The sequence below is a fragment of the Phalangium opilio genome, unplaced genomic scaffold (assembly GCF_054372755.1).
Source record: "Phalangium opilio isolate 3A_F unplaced genomic scaffold, DU_Popi_V2 ptg000352l_1, whole genome shotgun sequence".
Lineage (NCBI taxonomy): Eukaryota > Metazoa > Arthropoda > Arachnida > Opiliones > Phalangiidae > Phalangium > Phalangium opilio.
Window position 1 is genome coordinate 698,395 of NW_028324228.1, and position 16,222 is coordinate 714,616.

A 16,222-nucleotide genomic window follows, 5' to 3' on the forward strand; every position below is an offset into this window, starting at 1 on the left:
ATTGACCGAAAATGTACAAAACGTGTTAGGCGACACTCTGAAACGTGTTAGGCGACATTCTTAAAAGCGTTATGCGACACTCTTAAAAGCGTTATGCGACACTCTTAAAAGCGTTATGCGACACTCTTAAAAGCGTTATGCGACACTCTTGGAGTGGCGTCGCTAGGCCTTTTATGAGGGCTATAGCGCCCCCAAATTTCAAAGTTAGCCCCATCAAAATAATCCGAACACTAACTTCTAAATCGTCGACTTTAGTTACAGTTAGAGAAATTTCCGCCTCAAAAACGCCGTTAGTGTCAAACTGTTCCAAGTTCTCGCACTTCCATGGATTTTCTTTTTTTAAATATTGTAGAGTATATTAGGTCAAACGCGTTTCTGGTGCTCGAAAAACTCTTCGTGAAAAGAGATTATTAAATTTGACGAATACGTCTGTATCTACTGCTGGGATATTAGGGCCTCCAAAACCAATTTAATACCCGATGCATTTATACTAATTTATAACTTTCTGCCTTTTTCAGAAGTTAATAAGTCGGTGAAAATTACCAACTTACCATGCAGTTTCACGCTGGATTTTAAGTCGATCAAGTGGCCAACTTTTTATGTGCTTTCACATTGATGCGAGAACTACCCTTGCTTGTTAGAACTGTCCTCTTAAGTTCTCTCAAGGTTGAACCTTGCTAAGCACATAGCGCTATTTGTTGATAAATCAACCACTCAGGAAGGTGTCATACGACACTCAGAAAGCGTTATTTAAACTCGGAAAGGTGTTATGCTGCACCCTTTAAGGAATTGCGCAACACTCATATGGGAGTAGAAATTAACTTTTAGTTCGGTATAAGAGTTAAAAAAGTGTTAAACTGAACCTCTGTTGCACCATTTTATTCTTATTTTGACACTAATTGCTCAAATAAGTTTTATTAAACCCTCTCTGGGGTGTAAATGAACACCTGTAATGGTGTCAAATTTGGACCCATATAAACTACTTTTAAAGATGTTAAAGCACACCAGATTTTCTTAGAGTGTATAACAGCAACCAGTATAAATTTACCCAAATGGACAGTCTGTTAAAAATAGCTAGTCGTCTTAACCAACAGAGCTTAATGTTTTTAAAAAAAGGTTTGAGTGCTTTTAGTTTAACAGCAAAAAGCGTCTTTATCAAAATAAGGTCCGGGATTTAAAACTGTTCTAAGAGCTGTTATTTTTACAGCAACCCTATTTTTTAGTGTACCATAAGCGGTTTGAAACAGCATGATGTGTTTTTATTTTCACAGCAAACCACGTTTTAATCCACAGTGCTTAGTGAGTTTAAAACCACATATTTTGCTGTTAGTTTTACAGCAGCAGACATTTTATGTAACTGTGATTTATTGGTAGTAAAACAGCATATAGTGCTGGTTTTTTCATTGACCTCTACAATATAATCAACGGTTAAGACTGTCTTTGAAACAACCTCTGAAGCGGTTATTTTAAAAGCTACAAATGCCCCCGAATACACGAACAATTAATACTTAAAACTGTTAGTTCCACTGTTTAGAAAAACAGTATTGTTGACGGTATTAAAAACAGGGAGGATGCGCAATTAAATTAACATCATCTTGATGGCATACGCTATTGCCATTACCATAGTGTTTATTTTACAGCATTTTTATTCTGTGTGTATCACTGCTTATTGAAGGTATAAACAATTTAATGGTCAACTGGTGTTTTGATTTCGGGTAGAATTATTTACTCAATAGCAATGTTTCCTTTGATGGTTTATTGGAAAGTTTCTAATTAAGTCCCCCTGGCACCTCATTTATATAATCAATAAGAAAATGAATGCAATATACGCTAGCAAAGAGGATAATATCCATTCCAAAACAATTCTATAATTATGACTTGAGTAATAGCGAAGGTAAATTTCAAATAGAAAATACTGAAAGTAAGTAGGTACTGGGCCGGAAAATACTTTTCTTTGAATAGTATGTGGGGTTTCTTTTGTTGAGAGACAATATGTCATGAGTCGCACCTCGGTGTCACGCGCTGTTCCTACTACCAAACTTTCGGTTATTCTTGTTTTCCTTTGAACCTTGGTAATAGGTTTCATAAAAATTGTTCTTGCGTGATACTTAATAAAATACATTATCTCGCTCATAAATAATAGTTTCAAGAATATATATATGGACTTGGATTGCAACAACAGTGTAAAATCAATATTTGAAAACCAGAACAGTGACGGTTTCTTCAGAATAACATTCTACTGTAACGATGCGGACTAGAAAATAGCTTTAAAAAATGGAAATAAGCATTGATCATTCAGATCCGGTAAGTCAAAAAATAAAAAGTATAAATTAAATTACCATCGGTGATTTTTCTTCTAATATTCGTTTCGATATTTCATCAAAATATTTACAATTGAAGTTAAACATTACAAAGCGGTTTTCATAAACCTTTGACCCCCCTCCAAAAAATCACTGATCTGATCTTTATAGAGAATAACGTTTAGTTAATTAAAACTTACCCTGATTTACGACACTAAATATCTGTGGTAGTATTTAGCCATCATTGACCTATTGTCATAATAACTGACTCTAAATGAAGTCATATATTGTAAACAAACCACAGGTTTAGTGTGGAAATCCCTTCATACACTAAGCTTAGATTATTATTCTTATTACATAAATTTAGTCAAAACAGACCAAAAACTATATCCAAGATAGATTTGATTTTGATACTTTGAGTGTCGAGATTGTCAGCAACATAGAACAAAAAAATTTTAAGCATTCCTTTAAATTATCAAATAATATCTTTAATTTCACGTTTTTCCATTTCAGTACAGGCCTCTTTTCTACAAAGATGTGGGTGCTAATCCCGGCACTTACTTCGAAAATTCAACAGGTCCCATAATAGAACTAGCTGTAGCCATCGCACTCAGCCTAAAGTAAGGACAAAAACTGTTAGTTTTTACTATCATGGTGTTAATAATTTGTCTCTCTTTTATGAAGTTGGAATCTAACTGATCATGGAAAGGCAAGTATTTCTGTATTTTGACGGAACTTAATATGCTTGTTGTTTAACAATATGATATAAGCATTTAAATACATTTTATTACTATATGATTAGGATGAGTATTATGATATGAGCCTCTATCCTTACGCTCTTACGAAGTCAAGACATGACGAATGGAAATTCACCTCTGAACTTTATTATTCGCGAATTGTTTTGTTTTCAAAGCGATCGAGTTATAAAACTAATTCTCCTTTGAAAAGTATTTCTAACATTCCAGCTTCTGTAAGTTATATCTTATTTATTTGAGGATAATAGTATATTAAAAATGTAATAATCACGAACCTCACTTATTCAAGAAATCACTAATCGATCATTTAGTTGCAGTATATAAATTGAAAAATTCAATATTTTTTACCAGTTCCCATTGTCTATTTTTCTGTTGTACTTGGTGTTGTCATTGCTATCTTTCTGGATGGAGCGTCTTCGCCATGAGACAAAAAATCACGGTTTTGAATACTTTTGGAATTTTTTCGAAGCAATTCTCAAACAATGTAAGATTTTTCATATTAAAACAACATTTAGTCCTCGTCACGTTGACAATCGATTAGTGATCCACATTGCCACTTGAATAAAATATTTATTTTTCCTTATATGAGATGTGTCGGTAAGGTGGTTCGACTAACTTTGGAAAACCATCGAGAATAAAGAATTTCAGCAATACCAGGGTTCAAATTAAAAAAAATCCCAGCCCAAATAAAATCCCATGGTTTTATTGGGTTTTACCCACCATAAAAAACCCACTTAATAAAACCCATCATTTATATCTTCAAATTTGAATATTTGATGAATTTGAATGGTTGAAAAACTTCATTTTAAAGATAGTTTAAGATATTCGTTGTTTCAACATTAAAAGGATTATTTAATAGTATTTATTCTTTTTTATAAAACATTTTAGACTTTTTTACAAACCGGTTACTTTTAAATGACAATTTCTACCATGCACGCAACTGTTTTTTTTAAGCCTTAGCAATACCTTTTGATTCATAAGTTTTTCACCTGAAATTATGGCGTTTATCTTATTTACCCTATTGAGCTTTGGTAAGGAAAGATGCTTTCCAGGTGTCTAGAAAGTCAACCTTATAGCCCGACATAGTCACGTTATAATATTTTGAAATCAATTGCACACGTTTTAATTCTACGGACTAAATATAATCTTCACCAGTGTTTAGCAGAAAAAAGCTTTAACGTGGACCCACAAAGAGACAGTTTTATTGAAACAGATTTAACATTCTAGCTAGTTCATTCAAGAATCCTGAAACATCGAAAAGCGTATTACTCCTGGTTTGGTGGATTTCAATGATTGTGTTTCATAACGTTCTGAATTCGGTCATCCTCGCGAACCTAGTCACTGGAAGCTGCAAGTTTATTGATAAAATGCGTGATATTCTAGAGTACGACAACCTTAGTTTATTCCCAAATGGCAATTCTGCGGGACTAAAATTGGTCTTAAATGCAAGTAAAATATTATAGTACGGTTTCAATTGTCAAAAAATATGTTCCCGCTTGCATTGTTTGTAAAAAGCAATTTTTGACTTGGAACATATAAAATGGACCTTGCTCAGCAAGAAATTAATTGTTGACAAGTTTCTTAGGCCGTATTAAGGGAGCGAGAGGGGGAGGGATTTTACCCTCCCCAAAGTGTGGTTTTTATTTTCTATTTAAATAACTAATTAAGATAGAAACAAAAACTCAACGTCAATATGATTTGAACGATTACAGAAAATGCCTGAAAGTTTTTTTCAAGAATGCAGTGGCGTTAGTTGGGGAAGGCAGCAATTTGTTTCCACCCCCACGTCTTACCATATTCATAAATAGTAAATTATAGCTAATTTTTTCTTTTTCCTTTCCCGTTTGCAAATTAAAATAATGTAGATTAGACCTGGATTATTTTAGAAATATTTATTTTTACCCGCTTGTAACAATAATAAACGTTTGACGCCAGGTTTTGTGTACCCCGACCTAACCATAAGTAATTGCCATAGTAGAAGAAATCACTTTGTAGGTGAAAGTTTTGGTAGCCCAACTTAACCATCGCTTTTTCCAGTTAATTCAGAGTTTATAATCCACTAGCTGTTACCCGCGGCGTCGCTCGCTTGTAATAAGAACTTCCATCAAAATGATACACGGAATGGATAGATTTTACTGACGACTAATAATTTTGTAGCACCCTAGGAGCGAAGGCATTCGGCGTTGCCCGTCAGCCCGTCGGAACATTTCTTTATTACTTTTCACGCGGACATTATTCCATAAAGAAGGGTTTTTATGTTTTTGGCCGCCATTTAAAAAGATGGCAACAATTCGAACCCAAAAGACCATTCATCCCGTCTATAGGTTAAAGGAAACCCGTGTACAAAATATTTGTGAAATCGGTTGAAACGCGCGGACTTAGTTGCATAGAGAAGATATTTTACATTTCTGGGCGCCATTTTTTAAGATGGCGGCGGATTGGAAAAATCTTTCTTAGTATGCGCCTACTACTCATGAGTAACGTTCCTGCAAATTTTCAGCCTTCTAGGGCAAGCGGTTTGGGCTGGGCGTTGATTATCAGTCAGTCTGTCAGTAAGTCAGTCAGGACTTTGATTTATATAGATATAGATTTTAAATTTTATTACAATAAATTTCGCCTTCGTAATAGCCTTTACGTAGGCGACACTCGTATAGCAAGGGTCATATATGAAAGTCCTGCGACATATTTAATATCACTTTACTAATCCAAAAAAGAGAATAACGAAAAATACGAAAATAAGCAATATAAAATAAAGGCGAGCATTACTTCTTGGATAGGCATTGAAATTCGAACTCCCGACCTAATCATAAATCCCTATCCCGGCTATAGCTTCCTCGGGCATCATTGTCGTAAAAATTACAGCTAGGGGCTAAGAGTTAAAAGTCGAAAAACACTCTTTTGGCGTGGGAACCCAATATTTAAAATGGCACAGAAATAGAAATAAAAACTAAAACTATAACCAAAAATTGGGAAAGTTTAGTGGAACCGATGTTTCTTAGGGTTTATGCAATAACATGGCGGAACAAGCTAAAGAGACGGATTTTTCTGCATGTATAATTTGCCAAAAACTAAGTAAATCCAAATTAAGTTGCGCGAGTGTAGCTTATTTACGTAAAATAATAGAAAGTGCTATCAGAATATGGAGAAAATTTTAGTTCACTTATTGATCTATACAAAAAGATAGAAACTGCTTAGTTGTTAGAAATGGGTAATACTTATCATAGGAATTGTTATCAAGAGCTAACTAGCAAACAGAAGATACTAAGAGTTCAAAAGAAATACGATGATGCCAAAGCGATCAACGATTCAGCAGTTATCTAAAGTTTCAGAATGACTTCGTATTTCTCGGGTTCATGTGGTACAAGCGGAGTTATTTTCTAGGGCAACCTGGTCCATCAAAATCGACAACAAAACTTACAAATAGAATCGAAGGATTTAATGAAGAACTTTGTATTTTATGTCAAAAAGAAAAAGGAACTAGTACATGAAGTAACTACAGCCAACATGGGCTCGCAATCGAAGCTTATCGCGATAAACATCACAAATGATGGAATTAGATCCAGAATTAGTTGCCTTACGTCTTCAGAGGACCCTCTTGCAGCAGTTGCATTTGAGTTAAAATATTACTTATCTTGCCTTAAAAAAAGCAAAACGTGAAATATTGAAGAATGACGAAACTGAGAATTATGACGTCATGAAAAGTCAAAATTCTAAGAAGGGAGAGAAGAGTCTTGAAGATGTCCGTTGGAAACTCTACTCATTGCGCGGATTGCAAGGGGAAGACCTTTCCTCTCACAAGAGGTGCAACGAAACCCCACACCTGAAATTCCGTGCCCGCAAGAGTTCGGGTGGCAAAAAGACACAATAACTAACACCTTCAAAGGAAATCCATACTTTGAACTTCCAGCCCCAGAAGCCATCCTGGATTTAGTAAAATGTGGCTGTAAGAGCGGATGCAAGGGAAATTGTTCTTGCCGCAAAAATGGATTAGCGTGCACCAACGCCTGTATTTGTGCCCAAGAGTGCACCAATCTCCCGAAAACGTTCGTGATAGAGTCGGACACTGATTCGAACAATAATTAATATTACGTTTTGCTAATTTTCATCTATTTTTTAGCTTTTTAACGTTTTTTCATACAATTTTTAAACTAAACATTTCACCTACAAAGTAATTTCTTTTACTATGGCAATTACTTATGGTTAGGTGTGGGTACACAAAACCTGGCGTCAAACGTTTATTATTGTAACAAGCGGGTAAAAATAAATATTTCTAATATAATCCAGGTCTAATCTATATTATTTTAATTTGCAAAAGGGAAAACAAATGAAAAAATTAGCAATAATTGACTATTTATGAATATGGTAAGACGTGGGGGTGGAAACAAATTGCTGCCTTCCCCCAACTAACGCCACTGCATTCTTGAAAAAATTTCAGGCATTTTCTGTAATCATTCAAATCATATTGCCGTTGAATTTTTGATTCTATCTTAAATAGTTATTTAAATAGAAAATAAAAACCACACTTTGGGGAGGGTAAAATCCCTCCCCCTCTCGCTCCCTTAATACGGTCCAAGAAACTTGTCAACAATTAATTTCTTGCTGAGCAAGGTCCATTTTATATGTTCCAAGTCAAAAATTGCTTTTTACAAACAATGCAAGCGGCAATACAATTGGAACCCCACTAAAATGGAATCTTTGCTTCCTTATCTTAAATGGTATCTTTGCTTCCTTATCTTAAATGGTATCTTTGCTTGTTTATCTTAAATGGTATCTTTGCTTCTTTATCTTAAATGGTATCTTTGCTTGTTTATCTTAAATGCTATCTTTGCTTCTTTATCCTAAATGGTATCTTTGCTTCTTTTTCCTAAATAGTATCTTTGCTTCTTTATCCTAAATGGTATCTTTGCTTCTTTATCTTAAATGGTATCTTTGCTTCCTTATCTTAAATGGTATCTTTGCTTCCTTACCTTAAATGGTATCTTTGCTTCCTTATCTTAAATGGTATCTTTGCTTCTTTATCTTAAATGGTTTCTTTGCTTCTTTATCTTAAGTTGCATCTGCGCGTCTTCATCAAAAATTTGAAATATTATTTTAAATGTTTTGTCACACTCTAAACCGCGACATTTTTTTTAATTAGAACCTGCCGGATCAAATAAGAGATGAAATTTGGAAACGAAGAATCCTAACTTACGATTATGAGTTTTTACTAAATAGCGTCGAGAAGGGAAACGGTGTTTTTTTAAATTTCCACGACTCTTTGGAAAACTTTAAAAAATATTGCAAATTTCATGGAAAGGATTTGCCTATTTTTTACCGAACTTCTAAGGAGGTTCATTTGCAAAGTAACGCTCTTAGAATAACCGGAGAAAAAATAAACAAAACAATGTTGGAAAAAATAAATACAATGTGTGTAATATGATAAAACCAAATATATATATACAATTTCTTTTCATGAAATATTGAATCATTCTTAACTAGGATTCGGTATTACTACGCCTCAGGGATTGTCGACAAAGCTATCGAAAAGGAATATTGGATGTTGGAAGACCGGTGCATTACGGAGAAGAAAACAGATTTTCAAGACGGAGAGAGAAGTTCAAAGAATCAGGTCATGCCATACGCTTTTATATATTCAATGGGAATATGCGTCGCTACCATCGCTCTCCTTTTGGAGCTTATCTTGAAAGGCGTGACCAACTTGCAGAATAGGATAAAACACCATCTTCTATGCACACGTTAAAAGGTTTCCGTGTACTTGGTACATGAAATGAATTTGCGTGCTTCGTAAACTTTAGTCTGTCTGTATTAAAAGTCAAAGATTAATTTTGATAGTGAGTCAATAATAATTTACAATAGAAACCTCTTAATTTATATAAAGCTGTATAGCTTGTTCTGTCGCGAAAAAAAATTGTTTTACCGTCTCTCTTGCAATACAGTTTGGTAAAATTTTGGAGGTTTGATGCAAGATTTATCAAACTATATCCTCGAAGTATCGAATATGTAACTAATCAAAATTTCAGTAAATTTGCGATCTGTTTCAATTGATCAAATTATGATCCACAACATTATGTTGAGGATAAGGTACCATTTGATAAAAAGCACTTTAACTTATGAAACTTTGAAAATTTATATAACCATAACGCCATTTTTATTAAATTAACTTTCGTTAATGATTTGATGGTTTTATCACTCTTAAGTAAATTTAAAATTATTATCTGGCCATTTTATCCCCCTAAATATAAACTGATTGATAAAAAAACTTCAAAAGATGATGACAAAAGTTGTTGGTTTTTCAGAGAGAAAATCACAAATCTCAATTTTTATAGTTACGTATTTTAGATTGAGAAATTTCCTTTTATAAATAGTAAATATACCAACGTTATTCCATAAAGTGTATTTGACTTTCGCTCTAGTAATTTACTCTTGAGGCTCATTCAGACGATCCAACTTATGACTCAGCTCGATGGGTCAAAAAGTTGTATCAACTTGCCCAACCTTTGACACGACTAAACTTTTACCGCCAAATGGAACTTTTTAAGCGCCACCCACCTTGGCACTTATGAAATAACTCGCGAAAAAGGCTTTTCTTGTAATTCATTTTGATTGGCTTAAGAAATTTAATGAAAAAGTTCAGTCTCTCTTTTGGTGACTCAACTCATCCAGCGTCTATTCACACGATCCAACTACTTGATTCAACTCGAGTTCACCCATCAAGCTGAGTCAAAAAGTTGGATCGTCTGAAAGAGCCTTAATACATCGAAGTTGAAGGATATAACTTGCGCCACGTAAAATCAACTTCCATGTTTTTTAAGAATTGTGAAAGAAACATGTTTCAGAGCATCATTTTTTTTCTTGGAGCCCGAACCGTGAGTGTAGATAGTTCTTGAGTTAACCTTTCAGCAAACGTAATTATAAGAGAAAGTGATCCACACTCTAAAAAAACTAAACAAAAAAAATATGCAAAGCCTCTACACAACACACTGGGACCACACTCTTTCGTTCAATTTTGAAGATTGTCTACCATTGGGTCGAATCCCATTGGATCGAATGTCTTGTTCGACCGAATCCCATTAGACCGAATACCGCAATTTGGGCGGTTTTCCAATCATGAATTTTCCTTTCATTCCTATTTTTCTATTGATTTTCTTATTAAACTTCTTGATATTGCAGCAAGTAATATGTATGTTCACCAATAACATTCTTCAATGAAATTCAGTAAATAATTTTCATTGTTAGAAATTGTCTAACCTATCTTAACCAAACCAAACCAAACCTAACCTAACCTAACCTAACCAAACCTAACCAAACCAAACCTAACCTAACCTAACCTAACCAAACTTAACCAAACCTAACCTAACCTAACCTAACCAAACCTAACCAAACCAAACCTAACCTAACCTAACCTAAACAAACCAAGCCAAACCTAACCTAACCTAACCAAACCAAACCAAACCAAACCTAACCTAACCAAACCTAACCAAACCTAACAAAACCAAACCTAACCTAAGCTAACCAAACCAAACCAAACTTAACCAAACCGAACCTAACCTAACCAAACCTAACCAAACCTCACCAAACCAAACCTAACCCAACCTAACCAAACCAAACCACACCAAACCTAACCTAACCCAACCTAACCAAACCTAACCAAACCTAATCTAATCCACTACCCCACCGAATGGCTGACGGCTTTAGTGTTTCAAGTTATATTGATGTATTTTTTAAGGGCATATTCGGACGATTGGGATTTCTGTCCATTGGGAATATAGTCATCGGGCTAGACACGAGGGGTCGGACGTTTGTCAAAATCCCGTACAGTTCGTTTGAAATCTATGAAAATCTCTCTCGAAAATCTCAAAATCCCGAAATCTCACGTCAAAATCTGAAAATCCCAAAATCTCACGTCAAAATCCGAAAATCCCAAAATCCCTACCTCAAAATCTGAAAATCCCGAAATCCCTACCTTAAAATCTGAAAATCCCGAAATCTTCACCTAAAATCCCGAAATCTCACATTAAAATCTAGAAATCCCGAAATCTTAACGTAAAATCCCGAAGTCTCACCCTAAAATATCAAAATCTGAAAATTCCCATGCTTACAATACACGTTTTGCATCTATTTAAGAGGGAAAGACACGAGGGTAAAACTCTGCCTTCCGATTTTTTGCGCCTGCGCTATATAAGAGTACTGTATTACAAATTAGACTATTTTTGTCGATTTTTCTCCGGTATTCATTACGGTAAATTAAAACTAATTTATAGTCTAAAACCTAAACCTATATTTCAAAATATCCTATGAACACCGGAAGTTAATAGACCAATACGATTACCTACAGTGAAACAAACTTCCAGGGGCACGCCTACATACTGGATAATTTGCCTGTCGCCACAAGACAACACTAGAGGCAGCCCAAGCTCACTGCATCTGAGAGGGTAGCCAACTCGGTCATGCCTCTAGCAGTGTCTCCTGACATGATTGAAATTATCCACTATAGAGGCGTGCCCTGGAAGTTTGTTTCTCTTCATGTAATATTCGTATTGGTCTATAGTAAATCTTGATATGCCCTGCAAATACCCAAAATTTCATCAAAAATCCGAAAAAATCCGAAAATCTCCTCGAAATCTGAAAATCTCCTTTAAAATCTGAAAATCTTGTTCCAAATCCCGAAATCTCCTTCAAAATCTGAAAATCCTGAACAAAATCCTGAAATCTCCTTCAAAATCTGGAAATCTCGTTCAAAATCTGAAAATCCCGAAATCTTAAAATCTTGGAGAAGATTTCAAGATTTCTAAAATCTCAGTCAGAATCTCAAAATCTGGGGAAAATCTCAAAATCTTGGTCAAAATCTCAAAATCTTGGTCAAAATCTTGAAATCTCAAAATCCCGTACACTAAAATGCCGAACGTCCGACCCCTCGGCTAGACATCTAAAAATCATTGCGGAATATACGGTCTAATGGAATTTCGGGATATTCGGTCTAATGAAATTTCGGGATATTCGGTCTAATGGAATTTCAGTTCATTCGGAATTCGGTTGAAAGAGAACATACCGTAAAGGCGTCCTTTCTTAAGGCCTAAATATTGAATACGGGTCCCAAACGTAGGACCTAAATTCATGCACCTAGATGAAAGTTTACGCAGATTGGATAAGTAAAAATAAGATAATATTGTTCAAAACAATACCTGAGTCAAAATGTTTAATAATTTGTTGAGTAGTCATATTTTATTCAGTACCTAACATAACATCCAATGATTGTGTACCATTGGGTCGAATCCCATTGGATCGAATGTCTTGTTCGACCGAATCCCCATGGACCGAATACCGCAATTTGGGCGGATTTCCAATCATGAATTTTCCTTTAGTTTCTGGTTTTTTTTTTCAAATTGTTGTTTTTTTAAGTTAGTATTTATTCGTATTATCAGAGCTAATGGTTTCATTTGTAATTAGTATATATTAGTACAAAAATAATGAACAATAGTATTCAAAAAGAAAAACGTTATATCGGAAGTGAATATAAAATGTAATTTTTTGGAAAAGGCATATTAATTTGGAAATTCAAATTAATTTGGAAAGTCAATGATGATAAACATCAATATTTTGGAAAAGGCGTAACATTTTTGATTTTTTTATAAAATATTTCTAACCTAACCTTTGGAAAAGGCATATTAATTTGGATGGTCAATGAAGATAAACTTCAATATTTTGGAAAAGGCGTAACATTTTAGTTCTTTTTTAAAAAATATTACTAACCTAACCTAATCTTTGGAAAAGGCTTATTAATTTGGAAAGTCAATGAAGATAAACTTCAATATTTTGAAAAGGCGTAACATTTTAGTTTTTGTATAAAGTATTAGTAACCTAACCTAATCTTTGGAAAAGGCATATTAATTGGGATAGTCATTGGAGATAAACATCAATATTTTGGAAAAGGCGTAACATTTTAGTTTTTCTTATGAAATATTAGTAACCTAACCTAATCTTTGGAAAAGGCATATTAATTTGGAAAGTCAATGAAGATAAACTTTTGGAAAAGGCGTAACATTTTAGTTTTTTTTTTTTATAAAATATTACTAACCTAACTTAATCTTTGGAAAAGGCATATTAATTTGGATAGTCATTGGAGATAAACATCAATGTTTTGGAAAAGGCGTAACATTTTAGTTTTTTTATAAAATATTACTAACCTAACCTTTGGAAAAGGCATATTAATTTGGATAGTCAATGAAGATAAACTTCAATACTTTGGAAAGGCGTAACATTTTAGTTTTTCTTATGAAATTGTACTAACCTAACTCTAGCCCAACCTTACCTTTAAGAGATCTCCCTCCCAAATACTGACGGCGCTCGATGCTGCATAACTTCTTCGATCATCCAACTCACTCTATTCATTGCGCTACTGGAGCTCGGCAACTTCTGGAAAACGCTATGATTTTATATGTGTAAACCCATCCCATTCAGTCGAAATCTCTTCCATATAAATATTCCCATTCAGCAGAAAATCGCTCTTTGGGCTATAAATTGTTTTAAATTTGGCTACATTTGTACAAATCTGAATTCGGTCCAACGGGATTCTATCCAATAGGAGTATACCTCTCTGAGCCCCATATACCCATCCGATTAATCCCTATATTATTCAAACCGATTATTAATAATAATAATAATAATAATAATAATAATAATGATGTTTATTGTGCGTTGAAACAGTATACAAGATACCAACAAGTCAGCGCACATTGCGTTAAAAGTGATGGGGTTAAATTAATTAAATTAGAATATACACTTTGAGGTAAAATGCAGTTAAGTCTAAAAACTAGTGGAAACATAATTGTTTTAATTTTTGGGTTTTAAACAAGTCTATGTTTGTGCAAGCACTATGGCGGTTAAAAGTCTTAATCATTCTAGCGAGAGGAGATAGATTTTCTTGTCTTTCGTAGAAGAGGTGTCTTTTACGTGTCAGTCGAGTTGAAGTGTTGAAGCTTATTGTCCGCAAAAGTGAACTTGAGTGAATTTTATAGTTAATTAGTTTTTGGAGGAATATGATGTCCAGTTTTTGTAATGCGGCTGATATCGTATCCATATTTAGGGATTTTATTAATGATTCGTAGTTATACGATGCATCTCTAATATAAAGAGTGTGATAGTATTCGATGAACTTTCTTTGTATTCTCTCGAGTGAGTTTATATTGGATTTTATGTTGTCATTGTATGTGACTGCGCCATAGAGCAGACATGGTTTTACTAGGGTCATATAGAGTCTTATGAATACTTTGGGGGAGTTCAATGGTTTGGCTACTTTGAGTATACATCCAAGGGTACGACGGCATTTCGCAATTACGTATTGTCGGTGATCTTTAAAATACAGTTTAGAGTCAAAGTATATCCCTAAGTCCTTTATTAGTTTTTCTTGCTTTAACGATTTGTTGTTTAGTGTGTAGTTAAAGTTGATCTTATTTATTTTCCTGGTGTACGTGACTATGACTGTTTTTTCTTCATTAATTGGTAGATTGTTCTTTTTGCACCAAACGGATAAGTGGTTTAAATCATTTTGCAATTCTTCGCAGTCGTCTAGATTATTAATTCTTTTTATTAGTTTGTGATCATCAGCGAATTGGAGGATAGTTGAATGTTTTATCGTTGCGGGTAAGTCTGCAATGTATATATTGAAAAGCAGTGGACCGAGGGATGAGCCTTGCGGAATGCCACAGTTAACTTGATAAGTTACGTTTGTTAAGGTTTCATTGCATTTTATGATATTGTGTCTTCCTGTTAGATAGTTGGTGACCCATTTTAATAGACTTCCATCGAGTCCGTATGCCCGTAGTTTTTTCAAGAGTAGGGGATGTGAGACACGATCAAATGCTTTTGAGAGGTCTACATATATTACATCCATTTGCCCTCTTTGTAGTACAATCGGTTTCGCCTCTTCCATGAATGATACGTGATTAGTTTCAACTGATCTGCCTTGTACGAAGCCATGTTGTGATTCCGGTAAATTGTTGCTGAACCATGAGTATATATATTTATACATGATGGTTTCGAAAATCATGCTGAGGGAGCTTAGCAGTGAGATTGGTCTGTAGTTTTTAGAATCACCGCTGAAACCCTTTTTAAAAATCGGTGAAACTATGGCCACCTTCCAAGTGTCCGGAAAAATACCTTTTTCAACCGAGAGATTGAATATATGTGTTAAGAGTGGTTCAATGATGTCCTGGCAACCCTTTACTATTATGTTGGGGATCTCGTCTTTTCCAGTGGAGAGGCGCATCTTTAGTTTCTTTATTGCTGATATAGTGTCTGCTCTTGAGATTGTTAATTTGGAAAATGAGTCTGTCATATTGTTGTGATTGGTGAGGAGGATATTTGGGTCTGCGTTGTCGTCGGCGATTTTTGCGAAAGTGTTCGCAAACTCGCTTGCAATTTGATTATTGTCTGTTACGAGTGTGCCATCTTTTGTAAGTACTATATGCTGCTTTTTTGCCTTGGTTCTCATGTTTACGTAAGACCAAAATAGTTTCGGATTCTTATTTACTGACGTCCCTATGTGATTGGAATAGTTTAACTTGTCCCTGTTTATTAGTTTCTTTATTTGTGCGCGCAGTTTTTTGTATGTTTCCTGATCCTTTGGGTTTAATAGAGTTTTGTACTTTTTATGAAAGTACTTTTTTCTTTTGATTGATTTGATAAGTTCATCCGATGCCCAGTGTGGATATGACATATAGTTCCGCTTGTTTGTTTTTACTTTTTTTGGGATGAATTGATGTAGTGCTTTGTTAATCTCATTTGTGAGACAGTTTACACAGTTGTTTACGTCTTTAGAGTCTAATATCATACTCCAGTCCTGGTCCCTGAGATAGCAATAGATTCCGAGGAAGTTGGCCTTCTGATAATTATACTTGGCATCGCTGGTTCTAGCTATGGAGGGTTGCTTGTGATAGCTTAATGCAATGGGTGGATGGAATCGGTCTCTGGGTACTAGGTCTTCACCGGGAGTTATGACTTTGCATGTATGTGTATTGGTGAAGCAAAGGTCAAGTTGCTTGTTTTGGTGGTTTCTTATCATACTTATTTGTGTCAGGGCGGATTGTTGACAAATTTGGAATATATTTTCGCTTTTCAGTTTGACATAGTAGTTGCAATTACTCACATCCCATGTTTCCCAGGTTATGC

General features: G+C 34.6%; 1 long non-coding RNA gene across 1 annotated transcript; it reads left to right on the forward strand.

The window, feature by feature from the left end:
* The first annotated feature begins 8,127 nt into the window (after positions 1 to 8,127).
* On the forward strand, positions 8,128 to 9,142 carry LOC149602732 (uncharacterized). The gene is made up of 2 exons (XR_016376956.1): positions 8,128 to 8,461; positions 8,534 to 9,142. It is a non-coding gene; the product is annotated as an uncharacterized LOC149602732 (long non-coding RNA).
* The last annotated feature ends 7,080 nt before the right edge of the window (positions 9,143 to 16,222 follow it).